Genomic DNA, 23,260 nt, shown 5'->3' with positions numbered 1-23,260 from the left:
TTTTTTGACCGATCTTTAAAAAAATTGAGAGTTTTCAATTCAGCTGGCTTAAAGGTTTGCACTATAAAAATAGTAACAGGGATAATATTAAGCGTAAAAATGAGGTTTTCTTGAGGTCACCTCCGACTTACGGACACCTCTCCTTTACGGACACATTTTTGAGGACCGTTATGTGTCCGTGAATGAGAGCTTTCACTGTATGACTATAGCGGTGTGCATTATATTTAATCCTATTTTAATATGCCTGTCAACTCTGGAGCCTGTACTAGCCCTTTCATTTTGGTTCGTTCTTCGAAAAAACATTAGGGGGAAAGCTTTAGATTGATGGGGGGGAGGGAAATGACCCTTGTAAGGGCGTGTTCAGTCTAAGGGTTAAAAGGGGTTAATTGTCCTGAAAGTTCTTTCTGCTAGCTCGCGCTGGAACTAAATTCTCATTTTTCTTTCTTCCTTTCTAATACGTTTCCGTTTTGTAACCATTTGTGTCAGTTCATTTACTTCCTTGTTTCCGATTTTATTTTAATGATTGTAAGCTTATTTTTGGGTTTCAAGTTATCAGCCATGGGAACTGTTAAAGGATGGTATATTCTTACTATAATTGGATGTTGGAAGAATAAACTCCGTTAGGTTCACTAATATATTTTGAAAAAGCACAACCCAGGTGTTAGTACATAGTTACATCGTAAGGTTTATTCTATGAAACACGGTTCAGGTTCATCATGACGATGTAACTAAGTTATCAAATGTTGTAAATAATGTCTCCATGCTTCTGGGTTTCACCGCGTGGATTTTCTTTTCGACGACATTTTCCCCGGTATTCTAACCGGCGTCTTCAGGTCGAAGGCTTAATATTTTCCGCTTAATATTATAACGCTTAATATTTTGCATCGACCTGAAGACGCCGGTTGGAATACCGGAGAGTCTGTCGTCGCAAAGAAAATCCACGCGGTGAAACCCAGAAGCATGGAGACATCATCTAGACAACGCCGCGGAACTACGCATTAACTTCAATGTTGTACATACGTTATGGGTCGTGACTTTTCAAATATATTAGTGAATTTAACAAAGTTCATTCTTTCATTTTTCATAATAGAGAGGTTTCACCCAGTTAAGCCTGAAATCGTCTGTTATATCAAATCGAATGGTTCTTTCTGACAAAATTTTCTGTATATTTATTACAAAGTTCGCCTTTTGTGCCTGTGAGGACGCTAATAATCGCGACATGATGGTGGAAATATCTCCGCTTCCTCTACTTTTCGACTTAAAGGCAGGATGCATTAGACTGGATATAATTTTATTTCATCCTCTCTTTTATGGCCGTTTTACGCGGGGCACGTACTTGCACAATCTGACGTGTGTGCGAAGGCGCAGTCACAATTGCGTCGTGTAAAGCGGTGAATTGCTGGAGCACATGCGAGAATGCGTGAACGTGAGATGGCCAAATAGCCCCTTTTCTATTTTCGTTCATGCATTCGCGCAATTCGAAATATATTCATATAGAAATATTCAAATAGAAATTAATGCTGTTCTCGCCTGAGCAATTCCGTACTCCGTGTAAAATGGCCTTTGAATAACCCAGGATTATTTTGGATAGATTATAGTACAGCTCACTCCAGACTAGGCTAAATAAGTGGGAGTATCAAACAAATAGTAATAGTAATTATTTCGTCTTTATTTTTTAAGTCCTTGCTTAATAATAAAGGGGTCGCGAGTTCGAATCCCACTGGTTGGATTTTCTCCCGTCCAAGGAATGGACGTGCGTGTAGGATAATGCATTAATATATCTATATTTTTCTAAAATTGTTGCCACTAAGGCAGCTAAGGCACTAAGGCATTTGTATTTATTCAAAGTCCTAAAATTGTTTTATGCCACTTGGCCAAATGCCGAATGGATGTGATAAATACAAATATAATTTGAGGAGTGAGTCATGTGTAGTAACAACACAGTCCAAGGCTAAGATTATATGAAATTTATTTTCTTTAAATGGGGCCAAAGTTATTTCATTTACTGCCCGCTGAAATTTAAACAAAATAAATCACCAAATAAAATGTTAACATTTTCCAAGCACTGGCTTTCCTTGCCTTTATCTGTTATTTTAATTTCTACTGGCATTAGCTGAACATGGTTAAAATTTCGTAACCCAATTTTTCTACGCCCTGTATATTTTGTGATTGGATAGCACTGTATCATGACGAAATCACATGCGCTAGAAACTCACTGAGAAACTTTGAGCCAGGGGCCCCGATTGTCCGCGAGTTTTCCCTGTTGTCGGATGCCTAGTATGCACCGCGTTCTCCGACGGTCAAAGCATTCAAATTCATGAGCAGGCGAGGACTTCACCCCGCCGCCGCCGAGGCCTGCCGACATTCTTAATTTTGAAGTGTTGTTTGAGCGCCTTTCCTCTTGCTGCTGTCTCGCACCGTTCCTGTAAAGGCAATCACACACTCTTGAGGCCCACGCGTGTCCATATCCAACCAATTAGTCCTTTTGCCTCGACCGTTTCCCAATCGCCCACTCGAATCTCCTCCTATGGCCATTTCACGCCTCCGCACTTCACAACTTCCACTGATTCTACCTCTCTCTCTCTTTTTCCTACGTTCTGAATTCCAAAGACGCCACCTTTTATATTCTTTTCTCTCGGGAGAAAGTATTCGTCCAAGTTTGTGGAGGAATCTGCAGTGGGAGGCGTACTATTGCTAAAATGGTATGGAATTTGCAGGAATGACAGCTGAGGTCATTTACACCGTGGGGGTTTGGTAGGGCAGGGATGGCTTAGCGTCCCATCCGACGTAGCTTAAATGTCTTTGTAATGAAGCAGCATGGTGAGGTTCCTGGAATGAATTATTCTTGGGTTTCCAATCGGGTGAAGGCCTGCATGTTGTAGGCCGACGTTTAGTTGGGTGACTTTCCCAAAATTTCAAGCATGATGTTCATGGTGAAACAAAACCCAGTACTGTTCCGCAAACTTAGCTGTCATCTAGTTTCGACGTCTATACCGTCATTATCAAGACGGTATAGACGTTGAAACTAGTTGACAGGTAATAATAAAAAGTTTGTGGAACAGTACTGGGTTTTGTATCACCATGAACATTTCATCGTTCCAACAAGTAACGCCCTAATCAGTTGATTTTATTCTAGCATGATGTACATCATCAGCCCTCGTCCCACAAAATGCAGACCCTAACCCGGTTGGAAGCCCGAGAAGATTTCATTCAAGTCATGCTCCGGGAAAAACTCATATTCTTCGTGAGATTCATAAATTTCATGACGGTTTAATTTACTTAATTTATCGATGGGATTTCCATAAGAAGAACGAGAAATATGTGATGAGGGAAGAATGTGTTTTGCATTCATTATAAAAATGTCTATTTGTGCTCTGCGTTTTTCTGTTAGACCTGTTTCTGAACGTTTTCCTCTGAATAAATAGTGATATTGTTTCCAATGTATTTAAAATTTCTGGAAATTATTTGTGGCTAGATACCCGGATATCCGCATTTGGAATGGAATTTTATGTTTATGCTTTTATAAGTTTATATTTGTTTTTTTTTCCCCTCCTTTTTTTTCTTTTTTTTTGGATCTACTGAGCCTTGCTGTCGTGTTTATTTCTTTTTCTTTGTACCTATGTCAAATGCTTTTTACTGAAGAGTTGTGGTCTTGTAAAATATCTCATGGGCCAAAACGCTCCACCATAGTAAATTAATTGAATTGAAGTAGAGTATAGAGACACCCGGCTTCAAACTTCAATTTTTAAATTTCGATTATAGTTTCTGTATTTCAACTTTTGCATTAGTAAAGTATTTTTCTTCTCATTTATGCTCTTGAATTTCAAGGATTTGGTTTCTTGCGTGTGCATTATGCTAGTGTTGATTAATGTATTGGAGTGTAGGTCTTTAAGAATTATATGCAAATTTGTTTTGGCCAACGTTTCGGTGTATTTTTATACCCTCTTCTACGCATGATTTCTTTATTCAAACATGTGCAAATATTATTCATTGCAAAAACCTTCTTCAGGGCTGTTTTTCAGTGAATATGGTTTGTTTATACACATGTAAACAAATTATATTCATTGTAAAAAAAATCCCTGAGGAAGGTATAAAAATGTACCTAATCGATGGCCAAAAAAATTGCATTTTATTATTAAAGACCTACATTCCAAGACACTAATCAACGTGAAAAAGTGAGGTCGAGAGTTAGAAAAAAACTCAATTTATCATGCTAGTGAAATCGTCTTCGTCTCTTAATCGTCTTGCGGAGCGTCGCCCTTGAGTGCCCTCCACATGACACTAAACAGGGATCTCTTTTGAAAAATTTGCATAAAATACGAGCCAAATAATTTTTAGAACTACAAATAGGTACCCAATAAGTTTTGCCGCTAACTGCCTAGTTATTATTGCTCGCGTGATAAATATAATTTCAGTTGGTTAACGATCTCATCATTTATTAAATCGCGGGGAATCACATTGTGGTACTAATTCATTGTTTTCTTTCTTTTTAGGTAAGTGCAGTTATTGTGTTGTACTTCATAAATTGCCGATTTGTATGTTGATGTGCTGTAAATGTGAGTACCATCTTATGCTTACATTTCCAAAATTACCGACTTGAATCCTTTGGGCTGGATAATTAAGCATATCGCATATTTTGAGACCACGAATTTTTATATCGGATCTTTTGAAAAAATAAGGGCTGGCCTATTCTCCACCTTCACACCCTAAACGCTTTTATCTCGCACTACTTAACTTTAGTCTGGGGAAAGCTCCAACCTCGCCAATGAATAAAATCTTTTGGGCTAAAGCACCAAATGAGTGTGATTGCCAGGCTCTCCTTCCCTTTTCCTTTCCAGTGCACACACTCCTACCTTTTCTAGGAATACGCTGGTGTCGTATCTCTCTTGTGTGGTGTGTATTCCTCGCAGATGCAGCGGATGTTTGTGAGGGCAAGACCGCACTTAAGGGGACTCATAGAGAAGGCCCAATCCAATCCCATACAAGTCTTCAGCTGTGGCTGCTTCAGTCGCACTTCAATTGGTTTTCAAAAAAGTCCGCGGCGAGTCGATAACTGCAATGTGATCCACCTTTTTTATCCAATACTTTGCAGTACAATGTTTTTAATTGCAAGTAATAGTACTGGCCTCGGTGGCGGTGGGTTAAATTCCTCGTCTGCCAAACCGTAGGTCGCGGTTTCGAATTCCGCCTGGGTAGGTGGTCCCTATCTAGGGCATGGATGTTTGTGTCGTGCTTTGTTAATTCCACCGTTGTAAAAGGCCTCTATGTGCTGTTTACGGGGAAGTTGAAAATTAATAAAATTATTATACAAATACTAAAAGCTATGTATTTGATAAGTCACATCATCATGTATGAAAAATCGGTTGACACCCCTAATTATGCCCCTATTTATTTACCCGGGAAACTCTGATCACTTTGTCCGCCAGCGACGCGAGTGGCCGACTTGAGGACCCTCTTTTGTAATATTCGTGCCCATTTTTATCAAATATACTACGCACTACTCACGTAACTGTCTCGGCCTTCTCAAAATGTTATTATTTGTATTACTGAGCTATGTATTTGATATTAATTCGCATCACCATATGTATAAAGTTAGGTTGACACACCTAATTATATCTTATTTCCCCGTGAAACACGGATCACTTCGTCCGCCAGCGACGCGAGTGGCGACTTTTGTGAACCCATTTAAAAGCACGGAGGGCGACAACACATTTAGGCAAACTTGAGGATCCTCTTTTGTCCTATTCGTGGCCACACTGCTCATCGATTGAGAACTTCGGGAGGTAGAAAGATGGCGCGTGGTTGCAGGTGGGTTGAGTGGGCAGCAGCGAGTGCAGCGGCAGCGGCGTGAACTCCACAGTCGTAGTGGGACGTGTCCGGCATGCTTTCTCGAAGGCACGCCTAGGGAATCGAGTCGAGACTCCAGATGTTCATTTTTTTTCTCCGCGAAAACAACTTCTCGAGTGCCACACTGACAGTCTTTGCTGGATTCCATGGCCACGGGGTGAATTCCTAAGCCGACCAAGGTCGTAGGATCGTATCCCTATTGGGTAGGTCATCCTTGCCCTAGGCATGTTTGTTTTTGATCATCCATTGTTATGATACGTGTTCGATAAGCGTCAATCTCGCTTGACCGGTTGTTTTTATATCTATTTATTATCGGGTGTGACGTCGCAATCCCTCAGTTAATATAAATTTCCTTACAATTAATCAATTTGGTATTGCTACTCTTTATTTAACGTCTTATCTGTTAAACATTCTTTTTGAAAATCCCTCTCTTTTTATCATCAACGCATAGCAAGGTTCTTTTAAACAAATAATAAACAATCTAAAACATCAACGTATAAAAATATACAGTAGCATATAATTAATACCATCGAAACCTAATTAGCGAACGAAATTAAGCAAATAGAGTTAAATAAAGTAAATAAAAATCTGGTTGGACATGGCACGACGTTATACGTGTTTCTTGTAAAAATTACGCGATCTTATCCAAAACTTCATCCCATGAAAAATTATGAATATAAAATGAATTAAATTTTCTTATTATAATAGAAAATGAAAATTGGTTGGAAAAGGTGAAGGTCGTTGTTCTGTGGAGAGGGAGGGAAGCGATTCATTACTTCCCCATGGTGGCATGCAAATCTCATCAGCGGTATTATGTTCGAGTTGTGATGAGCGTAGACAAATGGCTTTTAGATATTCATCACTCATCTGATTGATCAGCTTGTTGATCATTTACTTGGAGGAGAATATTTAGGTTTATAATAGTTACTGCAATCAGAATATGTACACTGCATATACAGACTGTATATTGTACTGTCTTATGAGATTTGAATTCATTTTAGTTGGCTCGTAGAAATTCCCGTTCTTAGAAACATTTCAGGGCCAATTGATTCTACGCTGACCTCCAATATAAGTATACATGGTTTTTCAACTCAATGGGTACCATTCAGTGCCAAAGTAACGAGGGGAGAGAGATATGTTATGATTTAATCCCTCTTTCCTTAGCCAAAAGTAGGTTTTAAATAACATACTTTAAGTAACTTCTATCGGACTTCATTTTTAGCAAACTAATTCTTATGATTAAATAATACTTCACGTTTTTCACTCTTACTGCATGAGAAGCAGTGGCGCCGACTCCATGGGGCCTGAGGGGGCCCGAGCCCCCTCCAAAATTCGTTATGGGTATGGGGAAAAAATGGGTCTGGCTTGTCGATTTTCCCCGGAGTGACCAGATAACTAGATATAAGTTATCAGGGTTCTAATGTTGATCATATGGCTCTTCTCAGATGCTTAAAAAAAACTTCAAACTCACTACTTATAAAATTTCCCCGGGCAAGATACTCGGTTTGGCCCCCCCCCAATATTTTGATAGGGCATCCCTGATAAGAAATCCACATCCAGTATGTAATATATCACGGAAAAATTTTCAGTCGATCATTGTGTTTCTCTCCCGGAGTTGTTTTCGTCAGTGCCATTATACTATTATATCAAAACACATAGCACGCAATTTTGTCGTATTAGTTGTATTTTCTTTGTGACTATAATTGTAGATATTTAGCGATTGATTTAGGAATGTGTGTTTTTCATCTCTCAAGGTACTAAAACAGCTTTTTCTCACTATCGGCTCTCTTTCTCACATTATCGCCTCAAACCGGAAATCTTCGTTTGGGTAAACTGTCGATAGTCTTCTGTCAACGTAGTGCCCACGCCAGCTTTTTCCTGCTCTCCTATCTATCGTAAGATCCACGGTTCTTGGAAACTCATCCTGGCAGAGAAATTCCCCTTTCGCTGTTCCCCTTTATCTTATGGTTGGTTTGATGCCTTTGTGCCAGATATTGTCACTCACATGCAGGGTCTTAATCCGAAGGATCGTTGGGTGAGCTCGGGTAGCTGAGTAGACCTCACTCTTCTCTTGCTACATATTTTAAAACGTTAGATAGAATGGGACCTAGCAGTATCAGTAGGTCCAATGAATCTCATACTCCTATTATTATATGCTATGAAATACGTTGAAGTTTTAACGATTGAATGTAGCCGTTGAGCGTGCTTCTTTAAATCATTAAGTGCAGCAGTTAAATGTATCTTTCCGAAATATGAATTAAAATGTATATTTATTTTTTCATCGATTCTCCTCTTCTAGAATCCTTGTAATTTCTTACATATTTACTTTTTTGGACCACAATCAAGTAAGAGAGCTCATATTTCATCGTCTCATTTCCAATGAGTTAAGATTGAATAAACTGTATTATTTCCTCAAAAATATCTTTCCAACTTCACATCGTCGGTTTTATAATATCAAGAGCAATGCATCACTTTAGGTTACATCCTGTCCTGTGAATTTTTTCAAGATGCTTTAGTTTTGATGCATTATTTAATGCATTTTCTTTTAAGAAATATGTATATTTGAAATACGGGTGAATGTATTTTGGTGGTTGATAAGTAATAGCCGCCGACTTAGAAGTCTTATTCTTTACTGATCTTTACTGGATTTAGCTTGACGTATTATGTCAAATTCACCCAGGAAAGATCTCATCTCGCTATGCGTATATTCTTCCTCTTATTTGGTCTTGGAAAGTTGTACGAGAGTTCTCTCTCGCCGGCTGTAAATGACTCACGCGTTTGAGCGACTAGCAATGGCATCGAAGACTTATTAGAATCTGTCTGAGTCACATTTCAATCGATTTGTTATGTCTCTGCAGTCTTCCCCTTTCGGCATGTCTGATGTCTAGATCATTTGGGATCTGCGGGTCATTAGCATTCATGGATATTTGTCAGCTGCCTTTGAATATCGCCTGGTATATATTACGGTTTATATTAAGTGCTATATGTGCCAACTTAAGTCTTATCTTAGCTTTCAAAATTGACCTAAAGGAATCATTTTTAATGTTATGTATCGTAAAATAATTAGAGGATGTAATTAATCTCTTTCTAGATAAGTGGATCTCATTCCGTGGCTCCCCCAAGATCATTTAAAACAACTATTTACGAATTATTTCATGGAAAGAAGAAATAAGTCTAAGGTTGTATTACATATCGTGTTTTAAAGGCTGTACGATGCTGAGTAAATTGGGAATGAGTTGAAAAGCACGAATGGATGGGATGAAAGGCGGTAGACTGAGCTTTGATGGAATACTAATGATATGGGGCTCCCGTATGTGAAGAGTAATCTTTGTCATCCATGAAACCATATCTTTTAATAGCATCGAAGGTGTGTTACCAATCTATAGTTATTATTAGCGTTTAAAAAGTAACTTACTAAGTATGAATTTAATTATATATCCTGGAAAAACCTACATTTATTTGTAACTGGTAGAATTTCTCCCTTCTACGTTGGCATCCCGTCATTGAACTCTTCACATTTTAAAATACTTAGATTTGGTCAGTTTTTGCTCGATTAAAGTAATAAAAACCTGGATGGTAATATTTCATGGGTAGTTGTGGCTAATTCGGAGTGATGTGTGGCATCAAAGTTATTATTGTGGCTCGAAAAACTGTCAAGGGCGCATAGCAAACCCAATGTCCTTTTAGTATGCATCACATTTGGAAATCCAAGAGATGTTTCTATATTTTATGTCCGTATGAAAATGAGAAATGGACAAAAGAAAACTGGGCCTCAATATACCATTTCGCCATCAAGTCGTATGTATGTTTCAAGAGTGTATTCTACATGTTCCATTCGTGTTTTCATGGTGATTTAAATATCACTCAAACCTGCACCTGAATTGGTTGAATTTTATTGATAATAATAAATAATAATATTTTATGTACTTGCCAAATATATGTATACAATTAATAAAACAGTAAAGTAGAATATAGGTGAAACCTCATAGGTATACCGGAATAGGGATTACCATCATCTCTTATAGCAGTGGCTGGTGCTGATTTATCAACATTAAAAAATATACATAATAGGACAAAAACAATTCTAATATTCTAATACATGTGTGCTGTACAACTTCGGAATAAATAAAATAAAATTCAAGTATAATAAAAGTTACAATGCAAATACAAAATAAATCATGAATTTAGAATAGAATAGAATAGAATAGAATTTTATTGTTCGAGGACTAGTGTCCTATGGAACAGGATTACAATTTAACATTTTTTAGTTTTGGTGCTGCAAATGGACAATATACCAATTATTTGAATTTCATACCTGCGCATTATATGCCAATAGAAACATTCGTAGATATTCATAAAGGAGTATACTTATGTTAACATAGACAAAATTCCAATTACATGACAGTGAAAACATGCTTAGGTATTCATACAAGATTATACACAAGGGAAAAAAATACAAAGTATAAATTATGCATCTCTTCTGAAGCTATATACACACACATGTGTGAAATATATATACATACATATACACATATATATGCACACTTTCTTATTATTGTTCTTTGGACAAGAAACCAAATTAGTTTTCATTCGGTGTGCACAAAAGGTAACACACATACAAGAGTATACCCATGTAAACATTAACAAAAAATAAATTATACACATCTTCAGAAAATGAATAGTTACAAATATACCAACATAATATATATACACTTATTATTATGCATTGGACAATGAACCAGATCGTTTTTCATTTAGGTTTGCACGGAAAGTTTGATATAAGTGAGCTCTCATAAGCCTATTAAACTGGTAAATGTTATTAACCTTAACAATGTAATCAGGGATATCATTCCATATTCTCATTGATGTATTTAGAGGGGATTGCAGGAACGAGTTTGTTCTGCATTTTGGTATTTTAAAACGTCTCCGAGCCCTAACAACCCTGTCACAATTGCTAATGTTGACCATTATTCTTTCATATAAATAAATGTCTTTTGTGAATTTAAAGTAGAATAGAGAATTTTTTCAGAAACACTTGTAGAAATGATATGAAAATACAAAATAGCTAATTAAAAAAATCAAGATTATACAACAACGCTTAATAATTTTTCAATATTTTCACTCCCTTGGGAAATAAGCTATTGTTTTAGTTTTTGCCATAAACAAAGCCATAGAGTTTTGTCTCAATATTTCAACCGGGAGGGAACAGAACAATTTCGGTGCAAGTGTATGTCTGTTTAAAGGCTTAATTTTTGGGCATAGGTATAACCGTTCCTAAGCCTCTCAGAGACATGCATTTTTTTTACTCGAATTTACTCGAACTGGAATATTCAATCGGTTTGTTCTGTTTCCCCCACGAATTTAAAACATCTTGAGCACCCACAATACAAATTTATGAAAGGATTTTTATTTTCATTCATCATTGTTATACGGTTATTGTATTTTTCATCTTTAATCCACCACTTTTCAGACTATGTGCAATGAGTGTGCAAACTTGCACAAAGTCTTTCCCATGCAGAGTCCTCGAATCAAATCACTTTGGCGAGGAAGAGACTGTGTTGGTAGTGAAGTGTGAATAGCGGCCGGCTTCCATACGTCCCTCCCTTATATGTTAAGTAGGTTAGGTCGGCTCAACAGATCTCCCCCGTTCACGCCTCCCGCCTTTCAATTTTTTCTCCTTCCCGTAAGCGACGGGTTAACCCTTTCATTGCGTAGCATTTTCTCAGAGTTGTTTCACATGGGCGGAGAATTTCTTTTCACTGCATTCACTTTGTTTTTCCAAAACTTGAATACAATTTCAATAAAAAAAGGATTTTTATATTCATTTGAGTATTTATTAAACAATTTGTTCATGGCATCACAGTGATGCCATCCGCACCCATGTGATATATGCTTCGGATATTTATGCAACCCGTTACACAAACATAAAGAACGACGGACAACATATTTTTACGTAGCAACTAAGAAGCATGAAATAATTTCTGAAATGATGGCGGAATTGAATTATAAATAAGATAAATATTTTTTCAGATGTAATCCACTATCCCTGCATCATATTTTGGGTAAATAAAAGTTTTCGAATTTTAATTTTTACATTTCTTAATTTTTAAATTTACTAGTAACTTAAATTGGCATGCAAACATATGAAAGTTATTTTATCTTTTTGACATTTTATATTGCGTTAATGGTGCAAAAATTAACTAATAATTCTGAAAGGGTTCAAACACAGCCCTGGAACTTCTGCTCATCGTACACCATCAGAGGTATACTGGTTTGCCACTTTTTAGTCGTTCTTAGGACGTGAGGAGGATTATATCTTCTGTTTTTCCTTACAGTTTCAGTGGTGTAAGTGTCTTTTTTGAGTAACTCCATAGATATTTGAACAGATTATTATAATTTTCTCAGTAGGGTAGCCACAGGAGGGAGTTATGGATTACAACCCCCGTTGAGGCGCCAAAAATGGGCAAATTGGCCCCCGCACCCTGTGGAAGGGCACCAAAATCTCCGGCAAAGACCCCCCATTTCAAAATCGTGGCTACATGACTGTATAAACTGTGCCCACAGAGAAGAAATCTATCGATTAATTTTCGCATGACTTTGTTTGCATGTCCTCTGCCTTCAACATCAGGATCCTTCGGCCCAGTGTAAATTATAGCATCTTGCACGAGGCCATTAGGCTCGGAAAGCATGTATAATGTTATACAGTGTTTGTGACGCCAAAGCAACATGGACTCATGAAGCAGGGTTCTTTACCCGGATAGTAAATTTCTTTCATTCTTTGAGTGAAGAAATTCAAAAGGGCCGAATTTTATGCCAGGGGTTTCTTGGTATAGGATCATCTACTCCAGGGTTCCAGCCAAAATGCATGCAACGGAAAATTAGTTGAAATCGGTCTCGGGAAAAATTGCTGTGACGGCAAGAAAAATCGAAAATATATTTCTACCTTTTCCAATAATCTGGAATGGATAGCCATCTTACAATACTTCATACAATCATACATTAGGTATATCAGACCAAAAATGTCTCCCATTCCCCACCAGTAAGATTCCTATGCTTGGTATTCCTTGAAGAACTGCATGTTGAGACGCATTGGCAATATGGACCAAAGCCTTTCAGACGAGAATATTTCCTCCAGCTCCCGTATACTTGAATCCTCAACGTATACCTCAGTTAACACCTATAACATATACTTCAATAAAATACATTACACCTACAAAATACACAAGAATGATGAGGTTGCTCTTTTGCAGTCAGAAAGAGATGTGAGCGTCAACATTTACAACCGACGTACAAGAAATTTGTATCTGTCTAAACGTGTATGTTCCAGATAAAACGGCAACGTATAATAATCCAAAAATAATTGTTTCTTTGAGAATAGAAAATTTTCTGACTTTCTTTTCTGATTATAATAGCTCTATTTGGTCAAAGTAAAATATGTAAATTGCTTCAAAAAAAACCTTCGCGGTGAAGACCCAATGCAGTGTTCCTTGTATACACTTGAGTAAATTGTGCCAGAGGTAGTTTTATTGCGAGGAGATATTCTAAGCCTAGTTCACCAGATACTGAAATGTCCAATAGAAAAAGGCCATACGGTAATATTAGAAAAAATAAAATCTCTATAGAGGAGTGAAAATGCACGCAACCGAAAGAGAGACTGTACTAATGTCGAGAGTCGCAAAATCTGAGAAGGAAGAGCTGACCTTCTCCATGGCATGCACACAACAGAATACTTGCATGCATTTCTAATAAGAATGGCAAAAATGCTTCTAAAAATAGAGATAACAGGCGACTCAGAGCGACTTGTAGTCTATTCCGCGGTGACGTAAAACGACTCTTTTATTTGAGCCCCGAAATTCGATCATTTTTTCCCCGAGGATTTCCCCAATTCTAATTTCTCATTCAAAATGAAAAAATATAAAAGTTTTCCTAGAACCTTTATTATTTCCCGTGAATAACGAATTGGTGGTCGTAATTATTCCCACCTAGTAACTTTAACAAACTCATACGAAATAAATGAGAAAAAGTCGACAAAATCTATTTCTTTTTCCGTAACCAAAATTTTGAAAGGATCGTTCAGAAAATGAGTTGCAAATATATTATGGAAGAATTTTATGAGTTATAACGGCATTAAGTAAATATTAAGCTTAAACAATAATAAAAACAACAACAGATTATTCAACTGTGTTTAGCGTGTATAAAGTGACCGTATTTTGAAATACGAAAATATTTTTCGTCGATGAGATGGAAGGAAGATTATGTCTAAATATTGTTTACAAAAATTTTAGTAGGACTAAAACGAGAATAATAACCTTCAAATGTGGCTACATTTAGTACAAATATTCAGAATTGTAAAGAAAATATCACATTAAATGTTTTTGCAATGGCGAAAATTCTTACAAATTAAAAAAAACTCCCTAAATGTTTTAAAAAATTACTCAACAAATATGAACTTTTTTTCAAAAACGGAAGGCATATTCAGGTGGCCTAATCCATTGCGTGTGCGGGAAGCCATCATGAGGGTAGACAGAATAGAGCGGAGGAGCGTAGGGAGCGATTGAAGGACATAAGCCACCGTGGCATCAATGTGATGCCACCCGCCCGTTGGCAGGACCTACGCTGGGCATCAATGCTATGCCATCCGCACTCAAAGGGTTAATATCACTCGCGTGGTGAAACAAGAGACGCTTTCATATTGCCCGGGAACTTGTGTGTGTGTGCCCATCCTTGTCTCGATGTAACCAGCTTTCCGAAGATGCATCCGAGATGAGCCGACGAATTCGGAAATTTTCAGAGTGTCGGTTATGTCATGCATTATAGTACGTGAACTAAATCACCCGTCAAAATTTCGCTCTAAATGAGGCTAGATAATCTCATTGTGAACTTCATGCATCCACATATATCTGAAGTAACTAGTACGGCAAATACTGATTGATATTGAATCGTATTTTTGCCGCTGTTTAAAGTTTAAAGCTCTAGTAGTTATATTGGAAAAAAGGAAGTAATGTTTACTTATAATTTAAACTTGTTGTTTTCAAAGATTTGTGGGAAGGTACTAATTTTTAGGTGTAATGGCTACAAAACACTTCCACGGAGTTTCGTTGAATTAATGTCTAACTAGTTCTCGATTGAGGGAATATGAGGACTAAATGGCTTAAGCAATTTTCCCATAGTATAAAATAATTACCTTTCAAAAGATTATACTACCTCCATGTTAATTAAATATAACATGTAAAACCTAATTTTAATAATAATTCGCTAAAATACAATCAGAAGAAAATGCTTTGGAATTTTCACGGAAACATCATTCACTTCCTCTCTCGGAGGGAACTCTGTAAAAGGAGAATTACTACATTCACAATTACCTCTGTGTCCTTGCGAAAGTCTGACGAATTTCCTCGAAATGTCGGTTATCTCATTCGTTGTAGTACGTGAACCAAGTTACCCGTCAAAATTTCACACCAAATGAGGCCTTCGCCTTATCCTCAAAGCCCTCGGCATCCTCTGACGCACATGGCAGTGCAGGGAGGAAGTTATAAATGAGGTGCGGGATGGAGAAAGTCGGGAGGAATAAAAAAAATTGAAGCGGGAAGGGCGAATTTTGATAAAATATCGCTAAGCAGACAGCAATCACCTCTCGGCGTCAGAAAGGACCTGCTGTGCGCATACTTTGTCCGTCATTATCATTATTCTCTTCCACTTCTCACTCTGACTCGGGCTGTCAGTCCCTCTGCCTGCTGAAAAAAACGACTAGACCTCTGTATAATTTTGGTATGCGAACCTGTTTTCTCTGTTCTCTCATTTTATTTTCGCCCTCCGAAGTCCGGCATTCTATTCGATTACATCGGGGTGTTCGCGCGCGAGTAACTCGACAGTTCGATTAATCGAAACTTTGGATGTTTCGACTCTAAACTTGTACTGAACACTGCACAATGGAATGATGGTGTACAGTGATTATGGAATGATGGTTGCTTTCACGAATATTAGAGGATTCTCAAGTTGGAATAATCGCTGGGATTGGGAATCCTACTGAAAATAGATGATTATACGATAAAAAAATATCCTCTGAACTGAAAATTACAGTGAAAGTAGTTCTTCTCTAACCTGCGTATTATTCGTAAAATTCCACTTTGAAAATTGTATAGTAATCTTGCGCTCCAAACGACCCATCGCCATGTTGGCTGAGCGTGACGTCAGAGTCCAGTAAACAATATATTTACGTGGTGCCAGTAGACTGATTGTCCCAGTTTTAGAAAAACCTATGTATCTCTCACTACTTTTTTCTCAGTACAATTTATTTTCTCATTGTAGTACATGCTAATTTCATCATCAGTCATATGAAAAATGCATACCGAATTACTAAAACTATGTAAATCTTCATTTCCGTAGAAGAAATGAGCGACCATGAATTAATCTGTCTTCAGAATGTTGCCAGAATGCACATTTACGAAGTCGGAGTCAGCCATTGCGCAATACGTATACCGTAAAATCTTTAAAACTGTACACAATTGTTTTTTATACAACCTCCAAGTGATGAATCAGTACCGTCGTAGCTGTTTGTTATCGTCGTTACTGTTTGTTAATGCTCGAATCTGCTTACTCGCATTCTGACATCACAGGGCGTTCTGGTACCGCGAAAGAATTCAGTGATTTTCGCGAACTTTGAAGCTCTATAGCAACAATAATATTGAGAATTATGAAGACATATTTTGCAAAATTTATAACTTTTACTTACTTATCTATACATGTAAGAAAATTACATTTTCATTTTATGAGAGCACCCCATTGTTGTCGCTCATCGCGGGTTAAAATCAGATTCCAAAATCGCCACTCGCGGCGCTACCAGTCATCGATATCCACTTATCACAAGGAAATGCATGGCTATAATATCTGAGCTAATAAATCATATTAACCACGCATTTGAAGCATGCGAGACACAATAGCTTTCATCGCGCAGAGGATCACTCAAATCATTCTCTGCCTCTCAGCACGGTCGACCGCCATGCGTTTTAAATGGGAAAATTTCGAATTTGTGGATAGAACATCTGGTATATCTTAATTTTGTATGGTTTTATAGTATTTTATTATCTCATGAAAATTCAAACCGATATATGAGCCGAACAAATTAAAAAATGCGTGATTTCCCATGTTGACAAGCTCTGGTTCCTCCATATACTTTCTTGCTGGCTAAAGAGTTAACGTTGGAGGTAAAACCCAAATCTTATATTATTTAATATGAAAAAAGCTATATCTGAGCCCCGTAATATTAATGGGACCGGTCAGTTTCCAAATGCACGTAGTGAATTTCTCGATGTTCTTCGTAAAATTGCCATGAGCGCAATGTCATGACTTGGTTGCCATAGCAGCGGCTCAAAAACGATATCTCGCAGTTATTACCAATGTAGAAGTGTCTCCGGAGTACCTAAACGCTTCGCGTTGGCAGAAGAGGCAGAAAACAAAAGAATCTCTGGTATTTTCATCTTGTCAGTTTTGTGAGAAAATGAACATTTTGCTTGAAGATTCCGTGGTAATTCCTCCCTCATAATTAAATAATTGAACAAGGAGGAATCTATGGCTATGATCTTTCTTTTGTTTACTCGGGGAGTGGTTGTTGGATTTAGCTGTGGCACTTTACTTGTAAATGAGATGGAGGCAATTGTGTACCGCGACTGGGATGAGTAGTAGCTGAGGTCTTGTCGTTCATACTCGGTAAGATTTCCACCAGCTGTAAGTGCATGGATTTTTAATGAGATCACGAGGAAAATTGGAGCGTGGGCGAATTGATTTCTAAAGTGCGTAAACAATCGAGAAAGACTGTGGTTAATGATCCTTCAAATCACATTCCAATGCGAATTAAAAAATGAATGGAATAGTATTTCAGTGTGTATGGATTTCCTATCCATACACACTCCTTTCTCTATCTATTGTATAGGGTTATCTAATTTATGCTGTACTTTCTCCCTTTCTTTACTTTTTTGTTCTGCTATGTAATTCTGTTGACGAGCCCAATCCTCACTTATTCGTATCAATAGTTAGCTCGTAAATGGAAAAATGGGGATTGAGCTTCTACGGCCTCGAAAGATTAAAGAAGGAAAGGAATTTCTCAATTGGCCGTATAATTCTTGTTAATAAAATTATACGGCCAATTGAGAAATTCCTTTTCTTCTTTAAGTTAGCTCGTAATTTAGTTATATTAAATATATTTCATATATCAATGCCCCATTGTTTTCCTTTGTTATTTATGGATAGCTAAATTTATATTACAGCTATATTTATATAAAGCGACCTCAGTTAATTTTTAATGGATATGAGAGATGTTTTTTTTTCTTTTTATATTTTCTTGTTTGAATAGCAAAGATAAGTACATGAGTTAAAAAATATTTGTACTCCGCATTTCCCATCTCGGTATTCAAAAAAACCTTTTAATCGAGGCTGACATTTTTAGTAGACAAAGGATGATGGTTAATTTGCATCCACTCCAACGCAGAATTCTCTTTGTTTCGTTTATTTTGCTTGGACTTTGCATTGTGTCCCTCTTTTCGCAGTCCATTCCGTGGACTCACTCCCTCAACAATGGATGATACCTCAGACGATGTCAGGTACATACAATTGCTTCCTAAGTGCCTTTTCTTCCCCGTCGCAGCCAGCAGTATTCAATCGACGACTTGAATTGTAATTACCCAAGTACGGGGACCATATAGCGCATGACTTCGGTGCCTACATTTTTTACTGGCAATCGCTCATTTAAAACGGCTTCCGTGTTACATTCGCTGGAGTGGAGTAGGAAATACGTGATGGAATGGAATGATTGTCTCTCGTTTCCGGGTATAAATGAAGAAAGTTCGTGTGGAGTCCGCGAGAGAGCATCGCTGTCAACAGCAGTACGTATGACCTGATTTATGCTCAGGAAATAGTATTACGCTGGGTCTAATATTTGTGAAAGAAAAATAGCTGCCTCTTTTCATAAACTTCTACCGTTAATAACTTTATCACTGCTGCAATGTTTACCAAATTCAGTAAACTTGATGAATTTTGTCCAGAACATTTCGGACGCGGGCAATTCCAAATACTTATCGCAAAATTAAAAATGATGTCCGCACGCTGTAATTATTCAAATTGGAGATAAATTTTGTCACTACATTAACCCAGGATAGCTGATTCCAGTAGGAACCAAAATTTCTGATGATGTTTCGGTCGAAAAGGCACCATTTTTAAACTAAAGAATCTTTGAGCCTAGCGCTTCGATTGGGCGCGAGTGTGCCATGTTGCCGAATGTCTTGGATACATCGCTTTCTACGGCAGGAAAAGCATTCGAAGTCATGAGGTGTCCAGATGGACAGATACAAAGGCCTTGAAAATGGCATTATGTGCCGAAACCTGGTCCGGTAGAAATAAAGAAGTTTAGAAATACACATGTACCCTCATAATGTTAATTATAAAGATTTCCACCGAATTACGCCGGGAACTATCTTTTAACTCTTATTGACCAAAACTAATGATGGACTTACAAAAATACCATTATGGGCAGTGGCGTAACTAGGAATATGCTTTGGAGGGATGAAGAGGCCTAGGTGGTGATCCCACCTCCAGGTAACGGGGGTTCCGGGAAAAATTTTGAAAAATGACGTGCCTGTAAAATACATTTTACATCATTTTGGCATTTAAAATTTATCTTTATGCAGATGCAGTTATTATACGTGAAAACTAGGCAATAATTTTAAATATTTTTTTTATTTCTCTGAGGCTGTGGGGGGGGGGATTTATCCCCTCATCCCCCCCATAGTTACGCCACTGATTATGGAAATGTTGGGCGACGGTTTATCTCCTCTCCCGAAGTGATCGTTTCCGCGCGACTGGACGCTGAACACCCGTCTCCCCTCGCCTCTACAACATCCACCGACTAGCTTTCCGTTTTACTTAGCCCGTCGTCGTGTGTCCCTTGTGAGGTCTCAGCGCCGCCGCCCTGCTGTCTCGCGTAACATGTCGGCCGAACCACTTACGTTAGATATAACCCTCTCCCCCTCCTCCTCCTTGGGGAAGCTGTCTGTCGCCCCGCACTTACTCGCAGCGATCACAGAGTCCGCCTTTCATATTCGCCGCTCCCTCCTCAGTTAGTGAGGGCTGCTGTGTGCATTTCGAGGGAGGAAGTTGAGGGGCCCTCACGCTTTCAAGGAGGAAGTCGGATCTTTGGGATCGAGGGGTTGTCGTGGAGGAAAGGCTTTAGTGATTGGGGGGTCTATTTTTCTCTCGCTCAAGAGTGAACGATATGAACTCCTGTTGGAGTGAGTGGTGTGAAGCGATGGCGTATCCAGGAATTCCGAGAATTTGGAGGGAAGGTCCAAAACCTGGGAAAAAATTATCAAAAACTGGGAAGTAAGCTGAGAGTTTTAAACTAATTTTAGCATAAGACACGGTCTTGGGCGTTACTTTGTGGAATTGCTTCATGTTGAATGAAATAAAATAACTATGTTTTATTCCACACTTTATTTTAAATCGTACGACCGGTTTCAACACTTAGTGTCATCATCAGGTGTTACACTCATCACCTGAATGTGTATGAGTGTATCACCTCATTACCTGAATGAGTGTATCACCTGATGATAACACTGAGCGTTGAAACCGGTCGTACGATTTAAAATAAAGTGTGGAATAAAGCATAGTTATTTTATTTCATTCTAATTTCAGCACTTAACACTATCGAAAAAACTTCATTTTTCTAAGAAATCTATGGAATTCATTGTTTTTCAATATTTGTCTTTTATGATTAAGCATACACCGCCATTGTACTACCCGAGCAGCCGAGCACAAACGAATCGTTTGATAATTTATTATTTAAACGAAAGGACTAGCCTTTTTTAACGGCGGTGTGATAATTTATTATTTGTATACTTTCCCCTACTTCATGCTTAATTTTTTTATATATCTTAATATTTCGGGGGGTGGGAGGGTACGGATCCCGCGCTCCGCCACTGGTATAGAGTAAATACGCCTTTACTTGGCAACTATCGCTTCATTGATTCAGCGGAGATACCTTGTATCTCCTCGTAGTTTTCTTGCTCGTAGTGCCTCTTAGTTTGTTTTCTAGGTGGCCTAAGTGCAAGAAAAAATTGGGATAATTTTAGTGATAAGCGGTAATTTAAAGGCGATTGGTGCCAGAAACTAAGTGCATGTAGTGCGGAAATTTCTCACGGTAAAAATTAAGCCTTGGCTGTGAATCGAACCCGGATCTCTCGTATTTGCGTCATGTGTTCCATCACTTCCGTGGGAGTTAAATTGGTGTAACATCTGGTGCGAATTCGGGATCTCCGGTTTCGAATCCCGGCAAAGGCGAATGTTTTTTACCATGCGGAATTTTCGCACTCGATGTACAAATGCGGGTGGCTCCTTAAATGTACGCCGATGGCTAGTTCGCTGAAATACCTTGAATAAGTGTATGTCATTTACATGAAAATTTCAAAGGGTGATCCGCTAATCGTATTTCATCGACTGGTGGCTTTCCGCGGTATTATTTCTAGAAATTGAATTTGAAACTCCTCGTTTTCGCTGTCTATAATGGCATTGTAGTCTGAGCGGAGGGAAAATATCAATAAGTATTAGATTATAAATGTCTGTTTGATGAAAAACTCCGTTTTAACTCAAGTATGACTATAAAAAATAAAATGCAAGCACGTCATCATCATGTTAGCGATGCGAAGATATGCTTGACGCAGCTCTCCACTCAATTCTCCTGTCTGCTAATATTTTAACACTTACACAGGTCTTCTGTTTTATATCCAACATCACTTGCTTTATACATCTCATACTAGGCCTACTTATGTCGTTCTTAATTTTGACTTGCTTTTCAGCGTTTATTTTAGTCCCAACATCTTGTCTTATGATGTGCCTCATTAAGTTTTTGAGTAATAATGTGAGGAAGAAATTTAATATGATTACCAAAATGATGCGAAATTATTTGAAACTTTCAATTCAGTGTGCCTCCTATAATCTAGTAATTCTTTGTGTGAACTGATAGAACTGTACCCACATCAAAAGCAATTTCATCGGGTCGACTATTAATAGCATGTCTCTCAGCACAGAGCATATTAGTGAAAATTTGCTGCATGATATTACTTCGAAAGTTGCATGCAGTAGTTTGTGGAATGACGATGTCTCACTGGAAAACATGATGCTATTTGCAATTTTCGCCATATTTATTTTACTCCCATCTGGTTTTCTGCTCTTTGGCACTAATCTAAAATGAGAGAAAGCTTGAGATATACAGAGAAAAAGCTGTACCTTCCATAAGGAGGCTTGCGACTTTGATAATTACTTGTTTGCATAAAAAAACGATTGGGTGTAAAATATAGATTGTGGGAAATTACTAAGCTTATAATTTCTTCTATTATGATCCATTCCCTACCTCGTTATTGATAAGTAGTTTTCTGCTAGCTATATTTCTGGTGAACTGTGGATGTAATTCTTCGTTAAAACTTTCGCGGGTACTCGGCATATTAATGAAAAACTTTCGGGCCATGTCGCCGCGTCAATTTTTGGGGTGGCCCCAACATTTCCCGACCGATGCTGGTCGCTTTCTCAAGGGAATGTGATGATTTGGAACTTTAAATTCATGTATATTGGTATCCGTGTCTGGGGGTGGAGGGTGAGGAGCGGGAGGTTGGAGGAGCAGTGGATGATTAAAATTTGACTTACAATTGACCTCACCGGGTATCGAGAGCCTACTTTTAGCTCCAATAGCATCACGGTGTAATTTTTCCCGAGCATCGCAAGTTGGGTGTCACATGCGATTTTGAGAATCCCTCCTCGAGGCCCCTCATATTTATCCATTCCTTTTCGGTCTGGAGGGGGCGGAGGACTTGCGAATCCTGTGGGGGGTGGGGCGGTTGTCCGGAGGCGGCGTTGGGGGTGGGGTTGGCGGCGCTAGCCGGGGGCCCCTCTCCAGCGCCGTCCGTCAATCCCCCTCCACCACTGTTTGCCTCCCCCCCTCCAAAATTCTCCAGACGTAGGAGAGGGAGGTGGCTGGCCGGCTTTATGCTCTTCCAAACGCGTGCTAAATCTCCGATATTCTTTCATATCAGCGTTGGATTTTCATCACAGCGCTCGGATTATGATTCTACTTTCACGACCGCCTGCGCTCGGTAGTAAATACGAAAAAGATCAATAGTATTATGTAAAAGAAGAATATTTTTACTGCCATTAGGAAAACGAAACATTTCCAAGTCCACAGAAAACTATAATCGTGAAGTATTCTCTGGTGTTATTTGTATAGCGTCTTTAACAATCATACCCGGATTTTTTGCGACCTCTACATTAATGGCTTATTTTGTTGAATTAGCTAAATTATGTTTTCCTAGTCGTGGATATATTATTTTTCCTCACGATAACGTCTGATTATAAAAATGTATTACCGTTTTGCTTT

General features: G+C 38.3%; 1 protein-coding gene across 2 annotated transcripts in view; it reads left to right on the top strand.

Annotated features, from left to right (window-relative positions):
• LOC124159088 (leupaxin) overlaps nt 1-23,260 on the top strand; it is a 575,831-nt gene that overhangs the window by 162,815 nt on the left and 389,756 nt on the right. The window lies entirely within an intron of this gene.

This window comes from Ischnura elegans, chromosome 5, assembly GCF_921293095.1.
Source record: "Ischnura elegans chromosome 5, ioIscEleg1.1, whole genome shotgun sequence".
In the NCBI taxonomy this organism is placed as follows: domain Eukaryota; kingdom Metazoa; phylum Arthropoda; class Insecta; order Odonata; family Coenagrionidae; genus Ischnura; species Ischnura elegans.
The sequence above is the reverse complement of the archived record's forward strand: the minus strand, read 5'-3'. Positions and strand labels throughout refer to the sequence as shown.